Below are 14,350 nucleotides of genomic sequence, written 5' to 3'. Positions count from 1 at the left end.
TCCCCACCCTGATCTCAAAATCGTTCCCCTCTGGAGAAATATTGTGTTATTTTAAACATTTTTTTTTTTTGCACCGAGATTTATTTTACTTTGCATTGAACAAATTTGCGCTGACCTGCTTAAAATGTGCTTGACTGGAGGAAGTGGCCATTACCCTTCGCTGGTCAGTGGCTAAAACTGTCCCCCAGGGTTGTTTGGAAAGCCAATCTTGTCCATCAAAACTGTATTCCTTGGCACTTGGAGGAAGTCAAACCTCCTGCCTGTGGCCAACTGGCTCTTAACTGTCAAGACTGAGCCCTTGTGTTTGCCTAATGGAGGAAAAGCCGATGTGTTCTCTGTGGTAGTGGAAGGAATTCATGCTTAGGTTTAAAAATGGCCAGCGAGAAGTTGAATATTCCTACAGAAAAGGCCTTGGAAAAGCAAGTGAGGGAACATTCCTCTGTTTGATACTTAACCTAACAGCAGGATCTCATGTTAAGCTGGAACAGATTTAGCACCGGCAAGTGTTGCTCCCATGTCTACAGTCACAGGACCGTCATAAAGTGTGAATTAGGTATTTACAACGTCACTATGGCATCTGTGGCCAGTGTATCCAAGATCATGGAGACTGGTATGGCTAGCATGAGTGACCCTATGGCTCACATGTTGCATGCGCCCAGAGAGTGCAGATAAAGGAGTGCCATGTAACTGGAGGAGCTGCAGCTCAATGGTCAAGCACATGCTTTTTGTGCAGGAGGTTCCAGGTTCAATTCTGGAATTTCTAGATAGGGTTGAGAAAGACCTGCTTGGAACTGGTTGCTGCCAGTCAGTGTCGTAGACCGCATTGACCTAGACCAGTATTTCGCAACCAGTGGTACTTGCACTGCAAGTGGTCCAGTGGTATGCACAGGATTCCCTGCCCCCGAACCCCCTAGCAGCAAGACCAGCAATGCAACTTGACAAGCAGCAGTAGGAGGCTTGGCTTTGCATGCTCAAAAAAGCCCTCCCATCTGCTCTGAGCCTCTTACTGATGTTTCCTGCGTTGTGTCTGGCCTACCAATTTGGAAGTAACTGGTAATGACAACATTGCCAGCTACATCTGGTGGTACTTCCAATAGGCGAACCATGCAAAGTGGACGGCAGGGGACAAATGTTGAGAAATGCTGACCTAGATGGATCAAAAGACTCTCTATAAGGCAGCTTTATAATTGTGCAGCAAAATCTGCTCTGAAATACTATAAAAGCCTGTGCCTGGTTTCCCATGCATCGTTCACAGTGCAAGCCTATGCATGTTTACTTGGAAGTAAGTCCCACTGTGCATATACGTAATTGCACTCTCAGTTCAGAATCTGGGGGGGAAAGAACACAGCAAAGGAGAAAATTCGAAAGGTAATACCTGTGACTAAGTGGTGGCGGTGGCAAACTTCAGTCTTGAAAGACTATGGTATAAGCCTACATCACCCGGTATTCCCAGGCGGTCTCCCATCCAAGTACTAACCAGGCCTGACCCTGCTTAGCTTCTGAGATCATGGTACAGCACCCGGTACTCCCAGGCGGTCTCCCATCCAAGTACTAACCAGGACTGACCCTGCTTAGCTTCCGAGATCATGGTATAAGCCTACAGCACCCGGTATTCCCAGGCGGTCTCCCATCCAAGTACTAACCAGGCCTGACCCTGCTTAGCTTCTGAGATCAGATGAGATCAGGCATGTGCAGGGTAACAGTATTTCTGTAGTAATAGCTTTAGGATTATGTATATACTTGTGTCACCAAGATTAATTATATACAAAATGATGATATTATTATTTTGTACTTTCTAGCGCTTGGCTCATCCCAAGTTCTGGGTCCCCTTGACAATTATTTGGAAATTCACAAACAGACTCATCAACTCCTTCAGGATCAAATAACAAGGCACCAGCTAAATTTATTTTAAAATGATGCCAACCCATCCATCTGCAACTCCCACCCACCTACTCACATAATCCTGGCTGGAGCAACTGCACCGTCACAAACCGGTCTCCTTCCACTCCCCTAACCCTGTGCAGTTCGAAATAGTGCATGCATTCAAACTATTTCCCTGCCCTCCCCGCTTTTTGTTACAGCTGTTTTTTATTTACATCTCCATGAATCTTTGACCCAGGGCAATGAGCCATCCCTCTGAAGCCTTTTTGATTCCCCATAAAATATTCTGTAGTGGGGTCAACAAACAATAGCTGCTCCAGCATTAGCTGCAGGAAGCTCCTTCAGGGGCTGTCAAGAAGGACCAGCTAATCCCCATTTTCCATGGCATAGGGTTACTTCCGACTTGCGGTTTTCTAAGATACACATCAAGGACAGCAGCATGCAACCACGTTATCTATGAGCTCATTGTAATTAGTTATCCCGCGTGTATCTATAACTAGAGGGCTGAAGCCAGAGATTTGTCCAGTTATTCTGAATTGCTGTGAAGGTCAGTTCTCATAGCCTCCACAGCCCTGCTATAATCAACAGCTTCCCTTGCATCTAGGCACCTGTGAAAAGTTTTTCCTTCAAGCTAAACTAGCTGTCTGCTTCCTTCATAGTAGTTGCATTGATCATTCACATTGCTCTGTGCCTAACCCTGCTCTTACTATTTCATGCAGGGCAGCGGCGTCACTAGTCTGCATCACCCAGAGCAGGAGGCCAGCATGTCACCCCCATGATGAACCTCCTCCCACACAGTGGGCAGGACAATAACCCAGGTAGTGGGTGTGGTGATGTACCATTGTCCCATCCTGCTGGTTTTTTTGGCTATACCTTTTGATATAACACAGATATTCCAATGTGGTTACTTCCATTACATTCTGCTATAAATTACACATCCAATGGTATATAACATGGTGGTATTATTCCTACAAATCACCATTTTAGTAATTTTGGTAACTAGTGGTGTCACCCCACCCTGTGTCACCTTACTAACACCTTATTGGTTCCATGCTGTGTCATAACAACATATCACTGGCTCTCTGAAAAATCAGTCTCATTAGTTTTGTTTTTTTTAAATTAAGGACATGTACTTTTTTGTTACATTAGATAGTTGCATTTTTGTTTTCTTATTTTTTTGGCCATAACTTTTGATAGACTGGAGATATTTTACTCCGGTTTTTTTCCACTGCATTCTGAGGTAAATTACGCATTGAATGGTATAGAACATGATGGTATTAATCCTATAAACCCCTTCTAATTGGGTAAGAGGCTCTTTTTCAAGTGGGTGCTCCTTTTTTTAGCAGGGGGAGAGTAACTGGCCCACCTCACCCCAGCACTGTCTGTTCTAGTGGCTGTCTGCTGGTATTCATTTGCATCTTTTTAGATTGTGAGCCCTTTTGGGACAGGGAGCCATTTAGTTATTTGATTTTTCTCTGTAAACCGCTTTGTGAACTTTTAGTTGAAAAGCGGTATATAAATACTGTTAATAATAATAATAATAATAATAATAATAATAATAATAATAATAATAATAATAAAAACCACAATTTCAGCAATTTTAGCCACTAGTGCATGTCCCGCCCCGTCCCCGTGAGCAACACCTGGTGCAGCCCGCACCCCCCCGTACCTTCCTAGCAACACTACTGATGCCCAGACCAACCGTGGGACAAGGGTGTGATTCCTTAATCTGCTTGTGGGGTTCCCAGAGGGAAGTGGTGGACCACTGGGGGAATAACAAGATACTGGACTAGACAGGCCTATGACTTGATCCAGCAGGACACTTCCTGTGTTTTTATGAACATTTCATGACATCACAGCAGCTCAACCAATTGCTGGGGAGACGACTCACAGCAGTTCTTAGCAATACGATCATCACTACTGTATACACTAATTTCAAACTGACAGCCCAATCCTATGCATGTCTACTCAGAAGTAAGTCCCATTTTAGTCAACGGTGCTTTTTCCCAGGCAAAATAGGGCCACCCCAAAATAAGGTAGTGATTATTTTTATGTCACATACTGCTTATTGTGGGGAGGGCTCTCTAGATATGCAGAATTATTTAACATAAGAACATAAGAACAGCCCCACTGGATCAGGCCATAGGCCCATCTTGTCCAGCTTCCTGTATCTCACAGCGGCCCACCAAATGCCCCAGGGAGCACACCAGATAACAAGAGACCTCATCCTGGTGCCCTCACTTGCATCTGGCATTCTGACATAACCCATTTCTAAAATCAGGAGGTTGCACATACACATCATGGCTTGTACCCCGTAATGGATTTTTCCTCCAGAAACTTGTCCAATCCCTTTTTAAAGGCAACCAGGCCAGATGCCGTCACCACATCCTGTGGCAAGGAGTTCCACAGATCAACCACATGCTATGTAAAGAAATATTTTCTCTTGTCTGTTCTAACTCTCCCAACACTCAATTTTAGTGGATGTCCCCTGGTTCTGGTGTTATGTGAGAGTGTAAAGAGCATCTCCCTATCCACTCTGTCCATCCCCTGCATAATTTTGTATGTCTCAATCATGTCCCCCCTCAGGCATCTCTTTTCTAGGCTGAAGAGGCCCAAATGCCGTAGCCTTTCCTCGTAAGGAAGGTGCCCCAGCCCCAAATAAAGAGTAAACGAAACAGAACAGCTTGATGAGAACTAAGCTCAAAGGCATCCATGTGCCACAGAATGCTGAAACTGTCAGTTACAAAAGGAATTAAACCTAGAGGAGGACAGGCTTAGCCTCCTTGAGACCCTGCTAGGTTATGGTCTCCTGGAGCAGAAATTAGCATTTTAGGTTCCATCCACATTTGTTATCTCTGAACTTGGTAGTCCAGTGTCACCAAGCAGCTGGGCAGCAAAATGTCATTGAGGCCATGCACAGACAAGGCAGTTCCTTCTGCAGGCCCAGGGAACTTCCCAGGTATGCAGAGAGAAAAATTTTCTTTTGATTTACAAACAAAAGGAATGAAGAACTCCAACTGGTCTGACAAAGACCTGTGCTCAATGGAGGAAGAGAGAGAATAGGTCTGTTCAAATGCTGACAGCCTCTAGTAACCTGGAGATTGGTGTTAAGGTTGGAGGTACACAAGCTATGAGGATAACAAATCCATACCCTTTACACAGGGAAGTTTCAGGAGAGAAGAAAGGAAAAAAGAATACTTTCCATATACTCTGTGAATATCCCCTCCCCCCAAATGTATCAATAAAGTGCTCAAGTTTGGGACTGACCGCCTGCTCCAAATCTGAGCCTTAAATGCTTCACAGCACAGCAGGGGAAGGATTTAGGAGGATGGGAAAGAAGACAAGGTGCATGTTTTCCTTACCCCCCTCCTGATGAGTCCACTGCAATCCCTGAACAGTGCTACAGCTTTTATTCCAGGATTGCTGGAGCCCTGATCTGGAGCACTCCTGGCAGATGCCATAGACAGATTGCAACGTTTTGTTTAGGGTCTCCACTTGTATAAATATATTATGCATGAATTTCAATGGAAGTCCATCAGTGAGTGATGACAACAATGTTTTGCTTGATACAGGCTTGCAACGTCTTTGTGGTAGCCTAACCAGAAGGCGAGGGGCTCACAAAGAGTTTGCCTTAAATCATTCTTTGGGGTGGCTGCTCTTACCAGGCAAAGAGTTCATGTGAACCTGCTCACTGCACAGACTGGTTAATTTTCAATCAAATGTTGAAGCTGGAAAATCCAGCTTTTTACTAGGAGTATTTTATGCATTTGTTCATTCTCTCTCTCTCTCTCTCTCTCTCTCTCTCTCTCTCTCTCTCAACCTCACCCCCCCCCCAATGATTTAGTTACTTTATGTGGGTCATAGTCTTCACTGAATAAACCTTGAACCAACGTTGCACCCTTGGGACTGCAAGAGCAGAGAATTGATTGAGGACAAGAATAACAGGCCTGTGAAGGAGCTTTTCAGCCCATCACGGTAGATAGTTCTACAGACAGTCAAAATAAGACCAACAACTATTTGCTGTTAGATCACTTCAGCCAACACCTTTGCTGCTGGAGATGGGAGAACAACCTTTGCTGATGTTGTTCTCCTATCCCCAGATTTGGGCACAAGTTCGTTCCTCAACCCGAATGAGACAAGCCACATTTCACACATGCATCCTAGAGCACAGTATCTGTTTCTCATAGTGGTGCTGCTCCTCTGAGCTTGTTTATCTTGCCATTCACAGAGCGTTACATCAGCACTGGCTGCTGAAAAGCAGCCGTAAAGTGAGCTCCGGCAGCATGTAGAGGGCCAGAGCCTTCCTGCATGTATTCTCAGATGACTGACCACCCGTTGGAGCAGGAAAACCAGCCAGATGCAAGGGAGGGTGCCAGAATGAGGTTATCTGGTGTGCTCCTGGGGGCATTTGGTGGGCTGCTGTGAGATACAGCTGTGTATCCTTCAGCTCCACCACCACTACCCCCTGGTGGATACAGCGTGCACCTTTTTGGTATGGCTGCACCAGCGTAGGGAGGAGAGGAGAAGGATAGGATTGGGCTGTGAGTCAGTGATGTTGTTTCTCTGGAGTAGGAGACTGACATCATCATCATCATTCCATGAAAATGCATTGCACTTTACAAAGTATAAGAACACGCACCTGACCTTAAGGAAAGTACCATCTAAAATTCATCACTGGGAGAAAACAAAGGAATGGAATGGAAATGGAGCTGGGGGCAAGCAGAGAAAGAATGTGTTTTCCACTTCTGTTAGATGCTTTTAGGTTTAATAGGGTATTTCTTTGTTTTCTAAATCATAACATGCTTTATTTTATCTGAAGACAACCACTAAACTCCATAAATAAAATCCCCTCAGACACACGGCCTTTCAGTGGCCTCAGTCCACACCAGGGTAGGCAGGTGAGGCAGAGCCTCCCCACCGGAGTCCTTCGAAAAGTGCCATCACCATGTGAGGCACCCAAGCACTCACAACCCATGGACTCCAGTGGAGAGGCTCTGCCTCACCTGCCTCCTCACCCATCCCACATCTCTGGTCGACACATCCAGCTTGTAAATAGTCAATTTACACATGGAGGTACACCATGTATTCCCCCTCCCCCATAACTGGATTATTGAATCTTTGGTGTCTTTGCAGCTGAACATACAATTTTCTGTCTTAATGTTGGTTATTGGAATGGATACAACTTTTCAACTTTGCGATTCCTTTGTGATGGGATTTCAGTGCCCGTCTTCTGACTTCATCCATATCCCATTTCCATGGAAAGCTTTGCAACCTACCATTGTTCCACTATTGTCAGGTTCTCTTCTTCTACTGCACTCAAACCTTACATGCATTTTCATGCCTGACTCGATAGACAAATGAGAGCTTTAGTTTGAGAGCAAGCTCATAACCCACCAGCAGAATGCATGCTTTATGAAACTGCATGTACAAGATCCCAGGTTCAGTCCCTGGCATCTTTCCAGTTAAAACATTCTGACTGGTCCCCTGTGTCCAATCCTCAGACCATGCTGAGCTAGTAGCTGATCATCCACAGTGGTGGCATTGAAGAAAACTTCAGTGTAAGGCACTGGAAAACACCTTTATGGAAGGGGCCTGGGTCTCAAACTGAAAACTGCAGATTGCAGTTCAGAGAGTCAAATGTGTGGGTTGCAATCTGCAGTTTTCAGTTTTCAATCTTTGAAATCTTTCAATCTTCAGTTTTCAGAAAACAAAGAAGTTGTTGTCCTGCTGTCTGCTGCACTTCAGTGCCACCACTGCATACAGCAGGTTGCAATATTGCACTTTGCAACACAGCAAGGGCCATCTCAAGGAACTGATCGGATTCTAGTGAGCCATATAAAGCTAGCTCCGGCCTGGCTTCTCAGTCTGAAGGATTTATTGCTCAGACACAGACAGAGCTCTTGGACAGCGCATCCCTGCATACTTGTTTGAGTCCAGTCCGAAAGTTCTGATGCTGCTTGAAACTCCCTAGAGCAGTGGTTCTCAAATTTTTTGGGAAGTTTACTACCAAGGTAAGTCTTTGCAGGGAAGGGGGCAAGGGCAGTGACGCGATCCCCAGGATTGCATCGCTAAGGGAGGGTGAAGCAGGGGTGCTTTTACTTACTTTGGGTTTGGGCAAACTGTAGGAGGTGTGGGGAGCCCCACTCAGCCCTTCGCAAGGTTCCCCAAGGCTTGGAATGTTGAGAAACAGCATGCACAAACCACTTCCAGTTTCACGTCACAATTGGGAGGTGGCTTGTGCTCGATTTCCAACATTCTAAGCCTCGGGAAGCCCTGTGGAGAGTGCATTGGACTCCTTGCTCTTCCAGGAGTCTGCTGCGGCCCTAAGTGAGTAAAAGCACTCCCCTCACCCTCCTCAGTGACACAATCCTAGGGATTGCTTCGCTGCCTCCCCCTTTCCCCTGCCCCTTAAAGGGACAGGGAAGTTTTACATGAACTGGTCATGACCCACCAGTTTGAGAACCATTGCCCTACAGCAGTGGTTCTCACTCCTCCGGGACCCACTTTTTAGAATGAGAATCTGTCAGGACCCACCAGAAGTCATGACTGGAAGTGACATCATCAAGCAGGAAAATTTTTAACAATCCTAGACTGTAATCCTTCCCACACTTACCCAGGAGTAAGTCCCACTTACTATCATTGTTTAAAGCATCTTCATAGTAGCCTCTTAAAAGTACAAATCTGTGACATTTCCCCAAATGCAGTTGCATATCATCACATCACACCAAGTCTAATATATTAAAACTAAAATGCTAAAATGAATGGTGACCCACTTGAAATTGGCTCGCGACCCACCTAGTGGGTCCGGTCCCACAGTTTGAGTAACACTGCTCTAGAGTGACATCAACTGTACTGTTAGAGGATCCACTAGCTAGATCTGAATAAATCAGCTCCTTCTCTCTCCCTCTTCATTGCCCAATGGAAGAATTGACATGGTATCCTGTGATAGGGCTTCTGGACCCCACCACAAGGCCTTGTAAGTCACTCAAGCACAGGTTGTCTCAAGAAAATGTTCAAACATGTATAGTGTCAAATTTATTATGCTATAATTCACACAGGATCCATCTGTATAATTCCACAGCATCCATCTATATCCGTGGATCTGGTACCTGCTGATCTGTTTCTCTGTGGTTCTCTGCCTCCCCACCACGCCCATTAACTTTGTTTCTTACCACTGGTGCCAAGAGAATACATTTCTTGCATTTACTGAATGCTATAAGCATGCAAGCTGATGGCAGGATGTGCAGGCAGGCAGCCTGAACGACTGAAGAGACTAATCAAACGTTAACAGGAAGCAGTTAACTTCCTGCTTGGAATGGATCCCCTGCAGGTATGGGGACGCTTTTATTATAATACTATGATTCATACATATACTGCATATGGTGTACACAGAAGCATTGCTTGACCCAATTAATTAGTTAATGGATTAGATAATGCTCAAAATGTTGCCCACTGGCATCTATATACCGCTGACATAATTGACTAAGGGTACAATCCTAACTGTTGGTTAGACTGGCACAGGTCTCTTGGACTGGCCCAGGAGGTTCGTAAACGTGCTGTAAAGCATGTTTGCGCCTCCTCAGGAGTCGGCTGGGCTGGCACAGAGACACATGCGAGTCCACAGTGGCTGTATCTTTGGAGACCAAATGGAGCTGTTGTGGCTTATCCAGGGGTAAGGAGAAGAGTTTCCCCTTACCTCCATCTGAGCCACTTCAGGCCCCAATCTTGCGCTGGATACAGCGCAGGCCTCCTGGCCTGCCAGTGGAAGTATGAGATTGGATTGCACTGTAAGGGATCTGAAGGCATCTACCAACTTGTGTGTGTTGGGATGCTTCCAACACATCTCTTCAATCGCTTCCCTTAGATGTGTTGCAGGTATTCCATAATGAAGTATGAATGAATTAGAGCTCAAAAAGTATGTACAGTGATGCCTCGCAAGACGAAATTAATTCGTTCCGCGAGTCGTTTCATATTGCGAAAATTTCGTCTTGCGAGGCATCACTGCAAACTGCAAACCAACCAAAACAAACAAACAAAATGCAAAAAAATTTGTCTTGCGAAGCATGGCCATAGAAAAATTCGTCTTGCGAGTCACCAAAAAAATCACAAAACGCTTTCGTCTTGCGAGTTTTTCATTGCGCGAGGCATTCGTCTTGCAAGGCATCACTGTACGTGTTTTTGAAACACTCTGTATTTGGAACATCATGAAGCTTACTGCTTGTTGTTACTGCAAATGCTGCAAAAAATCTCGTTCATTGCACTCCAAAGCTAGTCCGGAATACCCTCATTTTGACTAAAGAAAAAGACAATTTGGATGCTTTGTCAGCAAAATGCAATTAATCAGAATATAGATAAGGGTGGGCTGTGCCCCTCAGGCCCACCAGAAGTACCCAGCCCATGCAACTGCACATAGAGAAGTGGATCCTGCGCATGCCAAGCTAAGAACACCGGCAACATGGCCAAATGAACACTAATTGCCAACCATAACATCTTCTAAGTTGGATTTGACTCGCGGAGTTCAGGTATGAGGAGACAAGAAAAACAGGATTGCTGCTTTGAAAGTATCGCCGTTCAGCCCTGCCAAGATTCTTCCTGAGGTTTGCCAGCTTTCCTCAATTCATCTTTTCCCGCCGTTCTTTGAAGTCACTGGTACTGATGAGCACCAGAAACAGATAATGTCCAAGTGTTGCAAGAAAATCTGTTCCTGGTGAGATTCCCAGACACATTCTGCAGACAGAGCTTTGAAAGGTTTGTCAGTGTGCAATGAGGGTGGTTCTCAACATTCCCGTGTTAACTCACTGAAACAAGATTTCTTTACACAATCCACAAAGGATTAGATTTCCTTAATAGCCTCCTCCTTCTCCTCATCTTCCTTAATGTAAAGCATGTGCTCTCGATCAGGTATGGGACCCAAAAGTGCAGGCATCTCTTACCTACCAATACTGGAGTCGAATTACTACTGAGCAATCAGACTTTAGGCAGCATTGGGGGAAAGAAAGGAGGGATGATCACATTCATGGAACCCTAAGAGGATCAGATATCCACAAGCGTTTGGACAGATCTGAGAGGGGGAACACTGTTGACCTCCCTCTAAAATAGAAGGGACTTGCGTGAACACCTGAAATGCAAAAAAAAAAAAAAAATGGTTGGCAACCTTCAGTCTCGAAAGACTATGGTATAAGCCCGCAGCACGTGGTATTCCCAGGTGGTCTCCCCTCCAAGTACTAACCAGGCCTGACCCTGCTTAGCTTCTGAGATCTGACAAAATCAGGCATCTGCAGGGTAACTGAAATGCAATATGTCATTGATTCTCAAACTGATTTTATATTTTAAATTTAATGTGATTATATGCCGGCCTTCAATAAAAATATTCTCATTAAAGCTCACACGGTTTTTAAAAATCCAATAAAATACAAACACAATAAACAACAATGTAAAATTTTTAAAACATGAATCAAAACCTAGCAGAGTAAACTTTCCATCATAGATTAAAAGCCTGAGAAAATAAGCTCTTCACATCGTACCAAAAGGACCACAAAATAGGTGCCAGGCAAGCCTCTCTGGAAAGGAGAATGCCATAACTGGGCTAGCACAGACAATTACCTTGCCATTTGCCCCCCTCTCATTTCCAGTGCAATGAGTACCCAGACTGTTGGCAACCTTCAGTCTCAAAAGGCTATGGTATCACGCTCTGAATGGTGGTTCTGCAACAGCATCTAGTGTGGCTGAAAAGGTCGATTCGGGAGTGACAATCCCTTCCACACTGGGAGCAAGTGCAGTCTGTCCCTGGTCTGTCTCCCTGGCTATGCGCCTTCCTTCTTTGCCTCTTTGCCTCAGTCTGTTGGCCAAGTGTCTCTTCAAACTGGGAAAGGCCATGCTGCACAGCCTGCCTCTAAGCGGGCCGCTCAGAGGCCAGGTTTCCCACTTGTTGAGGTCCACTCCTAAGGCCTTCAGATCCCTCTTGCAGATGTCCTTGTATTGCAGCTGTGGTCTACCTGTGAGTACCCAGAGGATGATCTCTAATCATGATCTCAGTGCATGGATAAGAACATGGGGAAGATAGGTACCCAGGTCCAAAGCCACGTAGGGCTTTACAAGCAATCATGAGCACTGTGAATTGTGCTCAATGACAGGTCTCAGTGTGTGGGGGGGAAGGCCAATTCCGCACCTGAGATCATTAAAAAAGGGATTGAGAATGAACAGCCAATATTATTGTGCCATTGTACAAATTGACGGTAGGTTCATATCTGGAGTATTGTGTCCAGTTGTGCTTGCCATCCCTCAAAAAGGCTATAATGGAACTGGAAAAGGTGCAGAAGAGAGCACCCAAAATTAATGCTGGGCTGGGGCACTTTCTTTATGAGGAAAGGCACTTTTAGGGCTATTCAGTCTAGAAAGAAGGCGCTTGAGGGGGGGACATGATTGAAACATATAAACTTATGCATGGGATGGATAGAGTGGATAGAGGGATGTTCTTTTCCCTCTCACACAATACCAGAATCAGAGACATCCACTAAAATTGAGTGGTGGGAGACTTAGGACAAATAAAAGAAAATATTTCTTTGCCCAGTGAGTAATTAATCTGTGAAACTTCGTGCCACAGGATATTGTGATGGTAATTGGCCCAGATGCCTTTAAAAGGGGATTGGGCAGATTTCTGGAGGAAAAGTCCATCACAGGGTACAAGCCATGATGACTAAATGAAACCTCTGGGTTTTAGAGGTAGCCTATCCCTGAATGCCAGATGCAAGGAAGTAGCAACAGGGTGCAGGTATCTTTGTCTTGAGTGTTCTCTGAGACATGTGGAGGCCCACTAAGAGATACATGAACCTGGACTGGGTGGGCCCTTGGCTGATCCAGCAGGGTTCTTCTTACGCTCTTATGTATATTTGGCTTATGAGTTTGTAGGTGATGTGCCCTTGCACGCTGGCATTCCAGCAATGTTCTGGCATACGTGTTGCAGCATGTGTGTAGCACGAAGCAAGCTGTCGCCCTCACATTGCGTGTTTTTGTATTCATGTGGCACACTGTAACATCTGCTTGCATGTGGTCTGCTGCAGTGCCCATGTAGTGTGTTGAAGAATGCAGGTGCAGGTGATACACATTTGTGTGTAGTATGCTGCAGTGCAAGTTTGTGCATGGTGTGACGTGCTATATTTGAGGCATGCAGAGTGTTGTAGTATATATGTGACATTTTTTTGGCATGTTTGTGTGGAGGCACCTGTTTGAATATGGTGCATCGTGCCACAATTTGCAAGTGGTATGTTGTGGCGTGCTGTGGTATCTGGGCATGGCCTGTTTGCATGTGGTGTGAAGAAAATTCAAGGCAAATATGGATATGTGTAAAGCTTAATGTGTAAACCCAGCATCATATACACAGCTATAACATAGGAAGCCACCTTATACTAAGTCAAACCCTTTGCCCGTCTACTTCAGTATTGTTGATACTGACTGGAAGCAGCTCTTTCCCCAGAATGTAATTAGCCTTGGAACTCTTTGCCCCAGGGCTTAGTGATGGCATCTGGCCTAGATGCCTTTAAAAGGTGATCAGACAAATTTCTGGAAGAAAACTCCATCACAGGTTACAAGCCATGATAGGTTTGTGCAACCTCGTGGTTATAGAAGTAGTGTACCTCAGAAGGCCAGGTGCAAGGAAGTGGCACCAGGATGCAGGTTTCTTTTTGTCTTGTGTGCTCCCTGAAGCATCTAGTGGGCCACTGTGAGATACAGGAAATTGGACTAGATGGGCCTTTGGCCTGTTAAAAACAAGGCTCTTATGTTCTCTTGGAGGTTTTTGACAGGAGTCTTTCTTAGCCCTACCTGGAAATGCTGCTAAAGAGTGAACTTGTTACCGTCTGCGTGCAAAGCTGGTGCTCTTTCACCGACCTAGAGCCCTTTCCCTGTACAAAGTCTTTACTGCTTACTTGGTGAAGAATTTAAGATGACTGCCAGAAGCACAAATGAAAATGGGAAAGCACCTTAATGTCATGCAAAGCGCTAAGTTTTGCAGGGAGCCTCACCGTGACGTGCAAGCGGCCCCTCTCCTATGGAGTCATTCTGGGCATGGAGAGCAAAACAGAGGCATATGCCTCCTTTGCCCCCCCACCTGGAATGGCTCCAAAGGAGAGGGGGAGGAGCCACTTGAACCCCTGAGTGAGCCTCCCTGCAAAACTTAGTGCTTTGCACCCCCTCTAGCTACACCACTGAAGCAAAGGCTTTTTGATGTTTGAGTTACATAGCAGTGTGCAGGAAGTGGTACCTGATTATGCTTATCTACCTGTTCCCATTCCTTTTTCCTTTTGTATGAAGACTGTAATCCTTTATTTCAAAATGTAAATCACCTTGCATGCTTTGGCAGAAGGGCTATATATATAAATGCAGTAAGTTAATATGTAAATATATCCACACACAAATTAGCTCGGATCTCCTTGCACATTGTGATATCTGCGACCTCCAATTCCTCTGGCTA

The 14,350-nt window shown here is 45.2% G+C and overlaps 1 protein-coding gene and 1 pseudogene across 5 annotated transcripts in view; both read right to left on the bottom strand.

The window, feature by feature from the left end:
* CTIF (cap binding complex dependent translation initiation factor) overlaps window positions 1-14,350 on the bottom strand; it is a 194,602-nt gene that overhangs the window by 67,299 nt on the left and 112,953 nt on the right. The window lies entirely within an intron of this gene.
* On the bottom strand, window positions 1,595-1,716 carry LOC136643197 (5S ribosomal RNA; annotated as a pseudogene).

The sequence above is a fragment of the Tiliqua scincoides genome, chromosome 2, assembly GCF_035046505.1.
Source record: "Tiliqua scincoides isolate rTilSci1 chromosome 2, rTilSci1.hap2, whole genome shotgun sequence".
Lineage (NCBI taxonomy): Eukaryota > Metazoa > Chordata > Lepidosauria > Squamata > Scincidae > Tiliqua > Tiliqua scincoides.
This window is presented reverse-complemented; position numbering and strand designations above follow the sequence as displayed.